The sequence below is a fragment of the Phalacrocorax aristotelis genome, chromosome 2 (genome assembly GCF_949628215.1).
Source record: "Phalacrocorax aristotelis chromosome 2, bGulAri2.1, whole genome shotgun sequence".
NCBI classification, from domain to species: domain Eukaryota; kingdom Metazoa; phylum Chordata; class Aves; order Suliformes; family Phalacrocoracidae; genus Phalacrocorax; species Phalacrocorax aristotelis.
In genome coordinates this window covers 140,881,369-140,899,338 of record NC_134277.1, presented here as the reverse complement: position 1 = coordinate 140,899,338, position 17,970 = coordinate 140,881,369, and the positions used below count along the sequence as shown (strand labels likewise).

Here is a 17,970-nt window from a genome sequence, read left to right as displayed (position 1 = left end):
ATTTTGCTGTTCCCCTCATACAGCCAAAGCAATGCCCCATTCACCTCCTGTTCTCAGATGGGTTTTCCTCTCGCCCCCTTCCTATGCCTCCTCTTCACCAGTCTTGTTCACAGGAGCTTATCGTCTGACCTAGCTCTCCTCCAGTGACAGGCACGGAGCAGGTCAGACAGCACATCTGCCCCGATTGCTTCATCCCATGTTGCACTAACATGAATCAGGTAAGGACTTTCTATTTCAGCATACCTTTTGCCGTGCTGCCCCGTTTTCTGCCTCCCCCAGGCCCCTGCACCACAAGGTTTGGTCGGGGGTGGGGAGAGAAGGACCAGCTGAGGCAAGGGTGGCTGGAAGGGAAGCTGAGGCGCTACAACTCACGAGGTTGGTCTGACCCAGGCTGGGCTGCATTGGGCTGGGTGAGAGACCTCTTTTTTTTTCCCTGGCTGTTTCTGCCCCTGCTTTGCCCTGCAGGTCTGAGCACTGTGCTGCCATTTTTCCATCCATAAAATGGAGTTAACAGTGCTTCCACCTCTGCAAAAGAATGCTGAGGCCACCAGAGGAAAGGGCAATGCACAAGGTAAGTATTTATTCTGACAACAAGACACCTATCTTGGGGGCACTTGAAAAAAAGAACCTAGATAGAGCAGAGGAATGTAAACACTCTGGCTTTGAAGGCTAAGGCCATCTAGTTCAGTCTAGATCAAACACCAGCTTCCAGCCATGGGCACAAGCCCAAGAGCACACAAAGTGCATGCACAGTTCAGTGAACACACTGGCGTCCCTGGGCTGCACTGGGCAGACACTAATGACAAAGGAGGAATTAAACACCAGAGTGCAGTGACAGTTATGTTTCCTTAGAAATCATTAAACCCAAAGGCAAGTTGTTGTTTTATAAAGGAAACACCCTGTGTAAAGTGCAAGAGATGAGAAATGACAGGGAATTGGCTCCCAACCATACTATGCACTCAGAAAAACCAGCAGATGTAGACTTATGCAATTTTCTAGCATACAATTTGTTTTTACATTATGTACAACTTGAGGTAAAATGCACTGAGACCCCATCCCACAGCTCTTGAGTGAGACAGGAGGGCAGCATGGCTGCAGAAAGGTGGTTACTACTTCTATCCCCCTCCCATAGAGCTGGCTCCTCTCGGGGCAGTCAGTGTGTGTATGAGAAAGAAGTGCACTGAGACCTGGTTTCACCACTGGCCGCAGCAGCTCAGACCCAACAGCTTCTCCAGGGCCACAGCCATCCCAGAAATGGGGGCTGTGAGGAGCACGTGCATTCAAGCTGTACCATAAAGATGTGCTTTTTTCCTCTTTTTCCTCTGATAAGAGCCACACGTGCTCAAAGGAGCTGGGGTGTCTCCTTTCTCCTCCGCTCCCAAGTAGGCAACAAGACGAGGAGTCATGCAGGCTGCTGAGTCCCACTCTGTGATGCTGTCGTGGCAGAGGATAAATCTGGCTTTTGCAGGACACTTGGAAGAAAAATCTGCTTGCATCTTTTCATCTTTGCATCTTCCAAAGACCAAATGAATGCTTGGTCTTTTTTTTGTTTTTATTTCTGGATGGGAAAAAAACCACAAGAAAGACTGACATTAAAGTTTCTCTGGATGCCCCTTCTGTGTGCGCGTATGTCCAGACTTGCATACTGAGACAGCGCTGGTTACCCTCAGCGCAAAATGTCTGCCACCCATCTGAGCTTGTGCGCTGCAGTTTGTAGAGCTGTGCTCCCAATACGTGTTCCCGAAGCAGCCCTTTATGCCCAGTGATAAAGCTCTTTACGTTAGGTGTTTTAAGGTTCTCCTCTAAAACTTTTTCACTTTTTACTTTTTTTTTTTTTTAAACTAATGTAAAAAACAATTCTTGAAGCCTGACGTCAATTGTGGTTGATGGGTTCTGTTTATTCATGCCAGCTAATGGGCTAAACAGAGGTCTACTATACTTTTGCAAGCAATCTTAATCCCTTCAAATGAGTAACAAGAAGAAAAAGATGGGTTGACAGAGGCAGTTAGCAGAGATCATACTTACACATGTTTGTTTTCAGTAATTAGTCACAGTGTTAATAGAAACATCCACTTTAAGCAAAGACTGCTGATTTGCACAAACAGAGGCCCATATGCTCTGGTGGGTGTGGAAGGGGGTTGATAAAACTAAAAACTTTTCAGGAATTCTCATATGTGAAAACTTGCTATTATATTTATTCATTTATTTATCCAGTTTAATTATTTCCATGCGAGTTAAGTTTTGCAATATTTTCCTCTCGACAATGTCAGAATAAAAACACAGGGCTCCATGTTCACCTTCTCTCACTCACTCTCACACACACACAGAACAAGAGAGGTTTTTAAGTGGTTGTCTATTGCTAAGGGCTTACATATGGGTAGCATATGAAAATGAACTAGGCTGTAGGTGTTTTAACAATGTAATTTAGAGTGTGTTGCCTTTTTTACTTTTCCAGTAGTACCAGACGGGGGTTGCTGCTGGACTATGAAAGCAACTGCTGCCTTTTACAAAGATTTATTATTTTTTAGTGATATGATAGACTAATACTAGTTCCAAAGAGGGAGGTATGCTGAGTTGTTAACATTCCCCTTTGATTCCAGGCTACTCTGTTCCTGTCAAGTGTAATGGGGAAACTTCCTATACGTTATGAGATGTTATTCAGTTGCACCTCTCTCCAGTTTTTTTTTTCTTTTTTTTTTTTTTAAATAATAAAGCTAAGAATTATTTTAACTTCAAACAGAAGCCTTCTTTCTTGGACAAAATCATACCTTGGCTTTCATAAGGAGCTCATGATCAGTATAGGTTTTCAAGAGAAAGGAAGCTGTTTGAGTTTGTGTGTTTGCTTTTGTTCATTATTTTGTTTTTAGGCATGTTTATAATTTACTCAGCATGGTTCTTGTGACTTTGCTCATGTGAAGCATTAGATATCTGCAAATCATCCTCTCGCAATTGGCCCAGATGCTCCAAGCAGTAAATGGGACATCAGAATCACAAGCCCCAGCCTCAGGATGCATTCCTGATTACCTCTGGGGAGGTGCTAATAGGGACAAGCATCTTCCTTCTCTGTGGTTTCTCTGCAGCTGGTTTTCTGCCACCCACCCCCAGTGGGGCCCGGACACTTGCTAAGTAATTTGTTCATTTCCAAATCATAACGGTCAAGTTACAAAGCAATTTACCACTGAATCTACTGCATGATGCAAAATATTATTCTCAGTCTCAGTTACATGAATACTTTAGAGAAAAGAAACAAGTGCATATCCATTAGCAGATTTTTTTAGTGCAACAGAAATTAATTCACCATTTGTAAATCCCAAAAAAACAACCCCAAACCATGCAGGCACACACATAGGCACAGAGACTGTGACAGAAATAGTTCTGGCCTGTTGCACACCTAAGCCATCATAGAGTGCCTTTCAGTGGTGTCTTTGGTCATCCACGTCTTCTGTCCTGTTGGTAAGTTTGTCCCACAAGTTGCATACTGTCTCTCTGTTAAGGAACTGACCACGTAGGCTGATCTTCACATAGAGTTCAAGTCCATAGTAAACAGGCTAAAAGGAAGGCAACGGCTGACAGTGCTCACATATTTCAGCATGAGGGAAGGGAAAACTGGTGGGAAAACATGGCTGTAGTATGTAAAAGCTGCTGCAGGGCAAAGAGAATAATCTGTTCTCCATGTCCATTGGTGAGGGAAAAAGAAATGATGGGCTGAAAATACAGCAATGCATTAGGTTAGATGGTGGGGAAAGCTTTTTCCTGGGAAGGTTGTTGGAGCCCCAGAAAAGACTACCTGGGAGGGTGTGAAGTCCCTGGACAAGAGGGATGTTTGGGTCAGGCTATGTAAATGTCTGCCCAACTGGCAAGATATCACTGACCCTGTCTTGGGCCGGGATGGACTAGATGAATCCCAAGGCCCTGAAGACAGCTGTTTTCCTGGTTACTGCAATAAATCACAGTGTTACCCTGCCTTGGCCTTCTCATTTGCTCTGTACAGACAATGCTGTTTTCAAAAGTTTCTGCTGGGCAAAGACTTTAATGTGTAGACATGGCAGATTAGCGGCCTTTTGTTGATGCTGTCTTCAGCTGTTTCCGTGACGGTGTTGCCACAGCTGGCTGCTGTTGGCCCGGGATTGCGTGAAATTGGTATGTCCTTTCATTCCGAAGCGTCCTACTTAAGGGCTTTGGCCATACATCAGTGATGAGTAAAGGTGGATAAATGAACGAGCCGTGTTGGCTACAGCAGAGCTGTTGTTTTGCAGGAAGCTGGCAGCCGGTGCGGTTCGAGTACGTCTTTATCTTTACTAATTTGGCTGGCTTTCCTTACAGGTGGCTTGGTGCTTTGAGCCCCGGGATGTGCATGTGGTACCAAGGAGGGGATGTGCTGTGAGCAGAGGTGAGAGCTGTAGACAGGGTGGCAGACTTCGGTCAGAAACACTGCAGTCAAAGCAGGGCTGCTTTTGGCTCCCTTTTCATCCCAGGGTAGCGGCCTCTCAGCAGTTTGGCTTTGAGTTACTGTGGTAATTCATGGTTAAAATCATCATTCTTGGCACATGCACTGAAGATTAACAGAAAACAGGAAAAAATCATCTCCAAATGACAGATTTACATACCAAGAGGAAAAAACCCCACATAAAAATCTGATTTGAAGAACACAATTATAATATTTTACCCTCATTTCACTAACCATTTTATTGACTGAAAAAGGAGCTACCTCAAGACTACAGATCTAAAGTGCTAACAAATTAAAACCATCCCCGAAGGAGAAAGACCACTAATCTGAAGCACGCCTCCCAAAAGAATTTCCGAAGATCTATAAATGCCATATGCTGAATAGACAGTATTTCTTTTAAGGTACAAGCAATTTTTTTTTTTTTTTTCGCTGAGTGACTGACCAGACACAGTTGAAAAGGAAAGGAAATAAGACAAAGGACACCACATAAGAAAAACAAGAATGCTATACCAGCACGAAATACCAGCCAACATGCATATGGGAACACTTATTTGATCATCTAAATATGCTTATTTTATACAGTGGATGTCCAAAAGTGATTGCATTTGCACTGATTCACTTAGTGTAAGAAGTAAAGTTGGCCCAATATCCATATTCCATAAACAGAGGTAATAAATTAAAGAAGCTGAGGCTCTTCTTGCTGCCAAAGCACATTTAAAATGTGAGCCAGAAACAGAGCACAGCTAAGAAGTTTTGGAGAAAAACAGAGAGAAAGAAAAAGCTGTTATTTTGTAAATATAATTACTCTTTGAAGTGCAGGAAAAGGACAGTAAGTGAAGACTCCGTGGATGCTGGAGGCCTTGGCAGTGTTTCATCTGACAGGTCCAGGGAGTGGCAGTGCTTTTCTCCTCATGGGGACACCTGTCCTTCCCTCCTGCTCACCTGTACCTGTGGGTCTCCCAGGCTCAGGAGGCAAAGTCCTACGCTGTCATGGCATGCCTGCAGGGTCAAGTCCCATGCTGGGTGCACTTCTACATCCTTAATATCTCAAAATTACACTTCACACTGTAATGAAACACATGCACTTATGTTATGAAATTCATAAATATAAACTGACAATACATATGTGCTTTAATGTAAGCCAGAGAATATATAATAAGTTCTCAGTGGCCGTTCAACACCTGGAGTTAAACACCTTCATTACATCTCTGAAAGCAGCTGGCCAGTCCCAGGGAACAGCAAGGGAGAAAATCACCAACTCTTTCAGCAGAATCCTCCTTTGCATGAACTAGGCTTTTGATAATTTCATATGATGACAGACCTCCAGGAAAATCCTCCTAAAAAGCCTCAGGACCACCCAGAAACAGAGACTTGGAAACGTCAGGTATACCTTAACATTTGCATAAATGCAGCTGCTTGCTGCTCTCCCCCTCTCTGTGAACAACTAAACCAATGTTATCGTGTGCTGAAACCCCGCATAGATTACTCAGAGCATTTTTCAGCCATGCATTATACCCTGTACTGCCTAATGTAAGTTGAGTTGTCAGATGGGCTACCTCTGTTTACACTGTTCAGTCTTCATTTTGACCATGTGTGCTGTGGAAGGCAACAGGGTTTCTTTCTAGCAGCTGACTTTCAGTTTTCATACTTTCGAGACAAAATGTCTCTGGCCTGTTATTTTTGGAAGAAACTCCTCATTTGACAGGAACAGCATAAAAGTGTTCAGAGGAATGGGTCTTTGCTTTTCTAAAGCACTGCCTGGAAGTGCAGTTTACTCACGTGCATGGCTGACAGAACCATCCCATACCAGGTTGACCCCCTCCACAATACTTTGATAGTGCTTTGCTACGCAGTGGTGGCTGAAGGCGACGAGCAAGCTCCTGCACCGCAAACCGGGGCAGAGATGGTGTCACACAGATATGTTTTAGACGAGCTTGTGAGTAGGTGGGACGAGGTGCTGTGGTCCGCCATGCCGTGCCGAGGCGAGCGAGGAGCTCCTGAGCACGGCAGGAGCGGAGGAGTAGGCTCCAGAGGGTTTGCAGATGGAGCCAGGCAAAGGGACAGCTGTTAACAGGCATGGGCACCGCTCGCGCCTTGAAACCGGGGTACAGACCTCGCCAGGGAAGCAAATCATTCTTGGATGACATCCACTTGGAAACTCTTCCTTGGTAGAAGACAGAGGTTTCCACTCAGCAGACTGCTCAGGAAGGCTTTCATCCCTTTTATTTCCCGTCATTTTTCCCTCCTTGTACCAAGCACTAGGCCCCAGCCTCCAGTGCCTGATGCAAGCCATGTGGGCTGGAGAGCTGTGTGCAGTAGAGACTATCTGGGAACCATGTCTGTGTGCATTGTAAGTATTTGTCACTCTTCAGGCCATAAACTTCCCAAGGAGTCTTATTTTTCCTGTTAATACGGAAACCGAAAATTACAGGAACTCCTCACTAAAATGATGATGTTAGCTTATTTCCTGTGTAACATGGATTGACATGTACATATGCTGCTGACATGTTAGGAAAGCAGCTATCTGCTGTCAAACTTGCTAGAGCCCACTCATAGAACACAGATCCAGACTGAGTGAAAAAGGGGCTGTTACTGTGAAAATCAAAGTGTTCCAGGGTACTTTTCCTAAAGGCAAGTAAATTCCTTCATTGCAAGGTTAAGAAACAACCCCCCTGTAAATAACTTAGAGTGATTAAGGGGATATATCTAACTGGAGTCCACCAAAGGAAACTCTAGCATTAAAATGTATGCTGTCCTTAAAAAGAAAGGACTTGGTCCGTGATGGACACAATGCATACTGAAAATCAATAGGGTTTTCATATGCCTCTTATATATGCCTCTAAGGTTAAGTTCACACTGGCATAACAGCAAATACTGAAACTTGTGTTTTGTTTGAAAACTTGAACTTTTACATAAATCTTGAATTAAAAAATATTGAAACAAACAAAAAATGAAAAGGATATACTCACATCTCCTTGTTCATTTTCTCTTTCATCTTCATGCATATGTCATCTATAAGCTCTTTTGAACCATTTGAACCCAAGGCACAATTGTTTAAAAATCTCAGATGTTTTCTGCAAACCAATTGGCCAAACCAAATTTCTGACCATCTTCATAAAAAAGTTTCATTTTAAGAATTTCAGAACATTTTGGTTCTGTCTTAAATAAATACATTTTTAAACTCCTTTAAGAGTATAAAATAACTGCCCCTTAGAAATCAGGTGGTCATTTCAAAATCACAACCCATTTTGTTCTGAAAAGATGGGATGTGAGCAGTCGCTTACTGTTGCTGTTGCTTAAAGCCATTGCTCAAATAAGACTCAACAAACCTGACTTTTTCCTACAGGTAGGTTAAAGGTTTGGTGACCTGGTACTCACTAACAGAAAAATCATGACTGTTTTATTGGACAATTCCCTTTAGCTGTCTTCAGTAGTGCCATTAACTTACACTTTGTACCAAATAATGCTTTTCACTGCTGTATGAGTGCAAGGGCATGTCTTCAAATATCACCTGAGAAGAAGACAGACAGGTCCAAAGTCTCCCACTGCTGCTCCTGGGCAAGGGAAGAAGCACAGCCACAATATCTGGTCAGACAACTGACTTTCTTTTCCACAGGCTTAACAGCAAAACCTAAGGGAAAAAGTCCTTTCTTGCTTTTCTGGAAAAACAAGCCATGCTTTTGAGCAATACCTAAGCTATGAAAGAAGTTGTTCATATTGCTCATGTTTGCTGGTGAAAAGGCAGCTGGTGCCACTGATGATGCCAGATGAATTGGAGGTGGAGGAGAAAGAGGACCTCAGGGCAGAATAATAAAAAATATTTTTTTCTATTAAAAGATCAAATCCTGCTTTCCACTGTAATACACACAAGTTCTGTGAGTGCATCTCTGTTATCTTCAACAAACTAAAGCCGTCGCCATCTATTTACTCCAGAATGAGAACAGAATCTGGCTACAGAGCCAAAGGATCCAATTCTGCCCTGAGGCCTAATTTATCCTTTTTAAAAAGTGACCTAAATAACAGCATTGATGCCACCAGGAGAACAGCAGGTTTCAAGTAAGGCGCAGACACCATTTTCTGTGTGACTGCCCCTTGTCTTTGTAATGCATAGCTGCATATATGGGATGGTAGCACGACTGGCAGCTCCACTGTCACCAAGTCTGAAAACCCTCTGCAGTTTAAAGGTCTTCTCTTCTAAATGCTCTAAATTTCCTAAAACAAGTTTGCTTATCCTGAAATAGAGTGTGCCTCACAGGATCGTGGATCAGGGGAGATTTGAATAAGTGGTTCCATGTAGCAACCTCTATGGGATAACCAAGCAATCCTGGTCTGGGGGCTGCACAATTTTACTGGGGCTTGAAGTCAACTGTTATTTGCCCTGTCTAATGCTCAAGTTTGGAGAGCAACACTTGAAACACTGGTCAAGAGAGAAACCGGCTATTTCAGGCAATGCAGGCTCAGGAATTAAAGGAGTAACAGAATCACACAGGATTGTTGAGCTTGGCAGGGACCTCTGGAGGTCATTTGGCCCAACCCCCCCTGCTCAAGAAGGGCCACCTAAAGCCAGTTGCCCAGGACCGTGTCCAGATGGCTTTTGAGTATCTCCAAGGATGGAGATATTAAAAGATGGACTCATTCATCTATTAAACAAATTAGAGCTCCACTGGATTAGGAGTCATATGCCACTGACCTCCAAGCAAGTTCAGAGCCAACCATGAACAGTGATTTCTTCTTGCACATAAATGTAATTTATCACAGTCTCTCTCAACCAGGAGTGTGTGCCTGAGGAGGCAGACAGAGTTATTTTGGAATTTTGTGTTCTGAGACACCATGAAATTCAGAAAGCTCAAGTTTTTTCTTCAGTGGGCTGGCAATTGTGAATGCTTGCTGTGAGCAGAGGTCATTAGGGGAAGGATGAATGAGGAATGAAGAATGAGAAGTTTGGAGCTACCATGAGAATTGGTTGAGGGCAGACTGGGTCAGCTGGTGTGAAAGGAGGATGGACATAGAGTGGAAAAGTAAAATCTTAGGAGAGTTGATCAGTTTAACAGCAGTTCGGGGGGTCACTGTCAGCCACCCATTCTCTTTCCCCCTGGGTTTATGGGCTTTGCAGAGCCCCTGGCTCTCCATAGGTCTCTGATCTATACTTCCTCCACATATATGTGAATATATTTCCTTCCTCCCTTTCTATCCAAGCTTGAAAATCAGCTATTTGGACAATACATCCCAAGTCCTTCTCTCTGCCATCTCTGACTGCAGGGCTGTCAAGTGCCACCAGCCAAAACCAGATGAAGCACGAGTCAAGCCCAGTGCTGAGGTTTCTGGGGGACAGCTGAGAACTGGCATGTTTGCTCCACATCACAGGAGAGGAATACTGATGGAGACAGGTTTTTGACCCTATCCACCTAGTAGAGTACTTTCATCTCAGCTGAAAATATCACATTAAGGTAAATGGTTCACTTAACACCTCTCTTTTCTGTTTAAAGGTCAGGTATTTTCTAAGCACTTTAAAAGATGATTTCTTGTCTGTGAATGTCATTGCTGTTTGGTATGTCTGATAGGGATACTGGGAAAGTCTAGTAATACAAATTTGGGATCATAAAATCAAGGGGTCAATACAAGGAATCCTTCCCTACCTCTCCCCTATTCCCCCAGATTATTTTTGGTTTGACAGATTCTCTCAGTACTATTTTCCCAGGTCTGGGGAACCAAGCAGGATGCAAATCCAACCCTGAAGATCTCATTGATCTCTCAGAGCAGGCAGTGGTTACCTGGCAGTGACTCAGGCTGTGCACAGGTCACTGCCAGGTAACCACTGCCTGCTCTGAGCGGCATCTCTGAGCACTGGCCACGGGGTGGGCTAGGGAGGGGCGACAGGACTGTGTCTTGATCCTCCCATTCCCCCTTGAGAGTGGGAAATTAGAGAATTCTGTCTTTTGGGGGCGGGGAAGAAGGCTATAAGAGCTCAGCCCGCCTCTTCTCCCGTGTAGCGCACAGCAGCTTGCCAACCTGTCGCTCTGCTTCTTGCTCTTTCATATGATTTAAGTGCCAGCCCCCCTCCTCTCTCCTACCACCAGGTTTAGGATCTGGATTCCCTGAAGAGTGCCTAAATTTAAGCTTCTGAAAACACAGTGATATAAGATGACTGCAGATGCAACCCTAATGTTTGCTTGAGGAACTCCAAGTGAAATATTACTCCCTTTTCAGGTAAGCTAGGAATTATCTGCAAGCACATAGTTTAATACATAGGACTGCAAAGAAATAAGGATAGAAATCAAATAGCATGCCAAATGGTTCCAACCAAAAGTACATAGCATTGTCAGGGAGGGAGGCTCTTGAATGATTAGATCCAGAGAAAAACAGGTCTGGAAGGGACTTCAGGAGATCATGTAGTCACTTCCCTGGCCCCCAGCCAGTTTGGTTATATGTGTGTTGTTCCCGACAGATGTTAGCCTAAATTGTTGAGACCGCCAGTGATGGAGACTCCACGACTTCCTCAGGCAATCTATTCTAGTGCTTCCCTAATTGTACCATTAGAAGGTTTTCCCTAATGCCTCAGAAAATTTTTATACACTTCCTTTGCGGCAGTTGAACTCCACTGCTTCTTGACCTATCCCCTGTAGATGCAGAGGGCAGGTTATGCCTTTCCTCTTCACAGCAGCCTTTGTATACTAAAAGGCTGCTACCACCCCTCCCCCTGTCTATTTTTCTTGAGACCTCACCAAGCTAATTCCTTCACTATTTCCTCCAAGATCATGCTTTTTTAGACCTCTTGTTGCTTTCCTTTGGATATTCTCAAATTTGTCCACATCTCAAATTACAGCCGTATCTACGCTGAGGAACAAAGAGATGGTATTTCTCCAAGTGTCTTTCTGTGACACTGCTTTTATACACCATACACATAGTTTGCTTTTTTCATGACACAGATTTTCAACTTAATTTTGTTCTTACCAACCTCTGATTTGTGATCAATGCTGTTGAAGTGTGGCACCTTGCATTTTCACCATGGAAATTTATCCTGTGTGTTTTCCAGGCCATTTCACTGGTTTCCCAAGGGCACTTTGAATTCTAAAGCAATCCTGCAATGTACTTGCAGATCCTCCCAGCAGTATCATCTGTTAATTTATCTAGCATGTCTCCTTTCCCATCGTCCAGATAGTTAGTGATAGCATTGGGCAAAACTGGCTCTAGCATCCCACATTATCCTGTCCAAAGCATGCTTTCATTTTGAGAGCGAAACTTTGCCAGCTGCTCTGTAGGTACAGGTACCAGAACAGCCTGCAAACAGCCTATACACTCTACTGCTTGCTTACTGGGTTGTGAGTCGTGTGCAGCAGTCAAAACCTGATTAAAGCAAAGATAGCTGCTATCCACTGCTTCTCCCCTTATTTCAAATGATTTGTACATGGTAGATCTAAGCTGGACGCTAACCTTTTCACCTCCCAGTTCCTCCTAAGAAGTTTGTTTGCTTATTTGTGAAGAATTTTCCAGAGACTGCATTTAAGCTGATGGCTCTGTGATCCTCTGACTCTACTTTCTCTGCTTTTTTTAATTGCCCCTTCCTTTCCCCTGACCTTTTCCAGACTGCTGGTACCCCAGCTGCTCCCCGCAAGGCCTCAGTGATAACTGCTGACAAGCCAGAGATATCCTTGTTTCAGACAAGGAAGCTCAGCCAATTGAAAATGCGAGCCTACCTAATTCCTCTCTGGCTTGTCCTTTTCCTATTATGGTCTTTCGTCCTTGGAATTAATGATGTTAACCACCTGATCACTGCTATTGGGATGTTATGTGAAAAAAAGCATTAAATACTTTGACCTTCATCTGTAATGTTTCCATCTCCACCAGTCTTTTCCTTACTAGAAATGTACTTGTAAAGTGATTTCTTCTTGTCCTTGATGCCTCTGTTCTTATATGCTTGAGTTATTCTTTTATACCCACCTTTTGTAATCTCACCTACTGTTTACTTCCTACATTTCCTCTTGAGTTTGAGATCAATGAAGAGCTCATGATTTTGCTCAGTTTGTATCTTTCTGTAGCTGATTTCTTCCTCTGATTCTTTGAGAAGCTGCCAGCTTGTTTCATCTTTTCCTTAAAGTGCCTTCCACGAGACTTTGCCTATCGATCCTTCATGGCTACTGAAGTTTGCCTTCTTGCATTTCATTTTTTTTTTATTCTCTTTATGAAGATCATAAACTTTGTCATTTCATGTTCACTCTCACACAAATTGGTTTTTACCTTTATATTCTCAACCCCTCCTTCCCTATTGGGTTAGGATCAAAACTAGAAAAAGATTTTACTGTTTCATCTTCCTTATCAAAAATTGTCTTCCAAGGAGAGGCTGAAGAGTCTGGGTTTTGCAATATTATTTCCCGGTTGTACAGTTAAAATCCCTCACTATTCCCAAATCTTCCTTAGTGTGATTCTGCTAATGAAAACTTATAAGAATGTCTTGTGAATCTGATTCACTCTAGAGGCCTCCCCTTCCACTGCAAGGTGGTGAGCCTCCTTTTCTTCCTTAATAATTTCTAAGAGACTGCCAGAGGTTTAACTCCCTCTATCTCATAGTGAATTTAGGAGCCCAGGGTATGTAAGTCGATAGCTTCTCTCTTCCCTATGCCTGTCTTTCCTGAATGATTTTTAAACTGTATTAATATTCAGATAATTTTAGATAATCAGCCTCTTCTTTGTTGTGGTGACAGTACAATTTTCTTGATTATATATTAAGATTCCCATCTCAGTTTCAAAATAATAATGTTATGCTTGGTCATCTGAAATGCAACCATCAGTTTTCCAGGAAAGGAAGCTGCTTGATGGAAATGTAACATTAAAACAGTAACCTCAGGCTAGAGCCACAGCCTCACTTAGTATTGCACTCTGTAGATTTTTAGGGTCAGATTCCAAGACTTCCCTCCCCAGCCAGGCTTCGTGTCTGGGAATGGGACCCACAGATGTCCAGGTGCAAGGTGGCAATCTGCCTACATGAAGTAACCACACGTTTTTCCAAGGAAGTATCCCCAGAGAGAGTGGATGCTAAATCCCCGATGCTGAAGAGCACTAGGGATTCACAAACAGAACTTGCCAAGAGCAAAATTCTTAAACCAGCTCTTTCATGTGGAGCATAGGGATGGAGAGCCTCACCACCAGTAACTGCTTGTTAGAGGACTGAGGAGAGGAGAGGATGAATTCAGGGTAAAACATCCACCTCTGACTACACAGATTAGTGTCCCCATCACCTGGCCAATGAGCTGAACATCCCAAAATGCTGAGCTCGAGGCATCATGTGCCTCCAGGGTGAGGCAGCAGGTAAATGGAGGATCCAGAGGTCAACATAATCTCTTAAAATGCCCCAAAATGTCAGTTAGAGACAGGAGTCCTGGATCTCACCCCTCCCTGCTTAAGCAAACCAGCAGGAAGAGTTCAGCCTCTGCTCAGCTGATTTTCCTGTTACTCGCCATACTTTCTCCCATGAACAAAAATAAAACAATCTGCTCCTGTGGCGTTCCCAAGCTGCAGTCTCAAGGCTATACTATTACGTGTACACGTAGCTGCCATTAACTCTAATAATGTGTGCATTGTTCAGGGTGCAAACAGAGAGCTCTGCTGCCACCACCCATTACAGCGAGTAGTGCTCTTTGACTTCAGTGGCCCTGTCGATTGCCTGAGGAGCCATGGCTTGCCAAAACTTGTACCTAATACTTGTATTTTACTTGTGAAATCACGGAGCTGCTCAGTCCCAGGGAGAATCTGCAGACTTCGGTAGCAGGAAGGATGACAAAAGCTGTCTTCATCCAACAACAGTGACTGGCTGGTCAGTGAGAATGACGCAGAAGTGCCAAAGGAAAGCAGTATTTCTTTCTCAGAAGAGACATGTGGTACAGCTGCATGCATAGCAAGGAGAGATCTGGCTGAGTAAGTGAGGCTGGGTGAAACATCTGTTTTGTGTTTCCCAGGCTTTTGACAGCAAAACAGAGTTATTTTGGGGGTTTTACAAGTCTTGCAGTCATTTTAAACAACGTTTTTCCCAAGTTTTCCACTTTTTGCTAAGTAAGATTTCTCTTGATATCAAGGCATGACTTTACATCAGAAAAAAAAAGTCACAAAGGTCTGCCGTTACCTACATTCCCTCCCCCTACCTTTTTTTTGCTTTCCTAGCCGAGCTTTTAAATATCCATTCCAGAACTTTGTGAGAATTTTTGCTGGTGATACAAGGAGAAAGATTTCTTTCATGAACAAATGAATGGTTTCTCTTAGAAGAGAATTACATACGCTGCTGCCTTATTTTTTTCTCTCTCCCTCTGACTCTTGGTTTCCAGATGTAGCGAAAGCTGGTTTGAGCAGAAGAACATATGTTTTCAGCATGAATTCTGTTGGCAGGGTCCTGCTGCACAGTACTGCAGAATTGCTGCAAGCCATCCCTGACCAGCATACATGTATAATGTGCTCTAGAGATTATCTTGCTCCATTTTTATCCTCCTTCCCCTCCCTTCAGCAAGTTTCACTTTAATACAACACTCCAGACTTTGTGCTCTGAACACCTGAGTGCTCCTATCAATAAAAAATGTTACAAACTGAGCTCTCCCAGATGCAGGGAGAAGGCAGCTAACTTTAACCCATGCCTTTAGCATCCCGCTTCTTTGATCTGCATCTGAGGCATGTGGCCATTCATATTTGATAATTAAAAAGTAAATTATGTTGTCCAGTGCTCTAGTTTTAGGCTGAAAAAGTCATAACAAAGGAATAGCCTTACATGTGGTCCTCAGTGTTTATAGATATCTTCCTGTCTGCGTATCAAACATTAATAGGATCCTTTATATTTATCTGGTGATATTTGGGTCCAGCCAACTTTGGACCAGCTTCTGGCTCACTTGCTCTTTTTGAATAGTCTCTTGCTCCAGGAGGAGTAGATTTATTTTGGGGTGAGGTACAATTCGGCAAGAGCAAGTGTGCCAAAATCTAGTCCTATAGCAGCATCACAGGGAAACTGTACTATAAACATGTCTTATCTTAGCAAGCAATATATCAGAATGATAATGTTTCCATTAAATATATTTTCAATGACAGAAGGTTAGAATCACACTTTGTTCAGTCATAGATGCTTGGCTGAGTCATCTGCTAACTTGCTGGTTGCCTTACTCCTGTCATATATTATCCATGAATGAACACAGCAATTTCCATCCCTATTATTCTTTGGGTTCAATCATTTAGTGCACTCCGCGAGGCAGCTATGAGGCCATCTTTCCATCACAACCTCTATTACTTCAGCTGCTAGTGAATTATCAAACCAGCAATCCATAAAGCCCTTAGAGCTTATATTAATTATCAGAAACTGATGAGATATAAGCACATTAATTGATTCCTTTCATATGCACATTCTTAACTACAAAAACCAGCCCAGATAGGAACTTTTCTGAGATTTGCTGTTACGCATATTATGCTAGGTTGCGGAACTAAAGGTGTTTGGTTAACGACTATTATTTCACTTGGCTTAATTTCTCTTATAATATAAATAACAGTAGACTCTGTCTGTACATCTCAAGACAAGGCTGTTTGTTAGAATAACTTCCCCAAAGTGTTTTAGGTGTCTTGAATAACAGTTCTGGAGAAACACAGCATTACCCTTTTGAAACTGAGGGTTATACAAAGATTTTGTGCCGCAGGGGGGTGTGGGGTGTGCAGTTTATAAAAAGAGGAAGGATTAATATGGTGTATGGGTAGATATGGTGACAGACTTGGAATGGCATAAGCTGTTACCATCTCTGATTTGAGCTGTGAGCATGTGGACGCATTTCCTCTACTGTAACGCAAAAACAAGACAGATGAGCTGAAAGATCTTCAGAAAACTATCCTGGAAGTCAATGCATCATTTAAACCCAAGTGCTGATTTACAACGAGAATGTGATGTTTCGTTTCCCCGATTCTCCTGAAACCAAACATGAAAATGTTTGCAGATGACTCCAAACCTGTTTCTGCCAGCAAGTGGCACTCATGGTTTTGGCTAGTAGGGGAGGTAACCGGGTAAAGCAGGACATATGTAGAATTTGAAGGCCCAAAATTTGAAGTTGGGACATAGAAACCGTGGTGCTGGGCTTCTAGCTTGACATTCTGCATGCAGGTTATTTTCTGACTGCCAGGTCAGGACAACTAGCTGCTTCACTCATCCCTCAAACCAGTCAGGAGCAAGGCACTAAGAAAGAGGCAAGTAGGGAGCTGAGTGTGCTTGCAACCATGCCTGACGTTCACCAACAAATTCATGCTGTAAAAATCGTGGGAAACACCCTGGCTGTACTTTAAAGACCATGGCGCACTGGCTTTGCAGCCCTTTGCCTTTCTAGAACAGCCAAGGAGGTAGGACAGTCTTCCGTGACAGGGGAGACATGACTTCACTTCCCTCCTCGGCCTGCATGAGGACAAAATTAACACTGTCTTTCAGAGAGAAGAGCACATAAACATTAAACCATAGGGTGCTGAAGAGGAATTTTTTCAACTGTTGTGCTGAAGCCGTGCCACCATGCAGCAGAGAAGCCGTGTTTCTCTGGGATGGATTAGGAAAACATAAAAAGTAAGACTGCACCCTAAGCTGCACTTAGACAGCTCTCATGAGGCAGGAGTGATCTGAAATTTTTAAGTCACTGTTAATTCAAGGTGCAGAAAACAAAGATAAATAAAGGTATATTTTAAAACCTGTGTAAGCTCTCAAACAAATCCAATAAGAACCATTTAAAGAGAAGACGTAGACCAAAAGTGGGTGAATAGATACCCACACCTACTTCCAACCTTAAGAAGTTGGCTGGGGCAGCTTCTCTGCTTAACACAGGGAAAAGGCTTGCACAAGGTCTGTAACAGCTCCAAAGACCAAACTCTGAAGACTGGAAATCATTTCTAGCAAAGTTAATCATGCTAAAATACACCAGCTGCTTTACTTCTTTCTTGTACACAACAGGCAGTCAGATAAGCCACACTCTGCTGCTCGTAAGGTTGTGTCCGGGCCCCTGGGGGCTCTGCAGGCTGTGGAGGGCATGGGGCGAACGTGGCACTTGCACTGGGAGGAGGGCATCCAGCCTCCCCATGCAGACCTGCATGGCCTGGGGAAACTAGAAACCTGCTTTTAAGGCTCAAACCCTCATTCAGAGCACAAACAATGAATATCCAAGGACATCTCACAACATCTGAATTATTGTGTGAGATGTTCGGGGTTTTCTTCCCGCAAAAAAAGGAAAGAGAGAAAATGAGGCTCTGCTGCCCAAAGTGGAAACCTTCTCTTTGTGGCTTCCACTGATGTTAGAGTAGCCCTGGGGAAGGCGTGGGACTGAAGCTTAAGCCTAAGGGACATATCTGGGACCTTGTAAATGGGAGAGAACTGTAAGATCATCCTTGGCAAAAAAACCCCTCAGTTTTGCCTTTGTAGCTCCGTCCTTCTGTCCCTGCACAGAGGATGGCCCATTGGACTAAGATAAACAAACAGCTGTAGCTGATCCCACAGACAGAGAAACATGACTAGTACTGTATCCTCATCCCAAATGACT

The 17,970-nt window shown here is 43.4% G+C and overlaps 1 long non-coding RNA gene across 6 annotated transcripts in view; it reads left to right on the top strand.

Annotated features, from left to right (window-relative positions):
* LOC142053565 (uncharacterized) overlaps positions 1 to 17,970 on the top strand; it is a 30,411-nt gene that overhangs the window by 782 nt on the left and 11,659 nt on the right. For 3 of the 6 annotated variants that reach the window (XR_012659264.1, XR_012659263.1, XR_012659259.1), the window contains exons 1-4: positions 229 to 571; positions 4,324 to 4,390; positions 9,707 to 9,894; positions 10,525 to 10,654. This is a non-coding gene — a long non-coding RNA (uncharacterized LOC142053565). The other 3 variants (XR_012659260.1, XR_012659262.1, XR_012659261.1) reach the window with 3 other exon arrangements.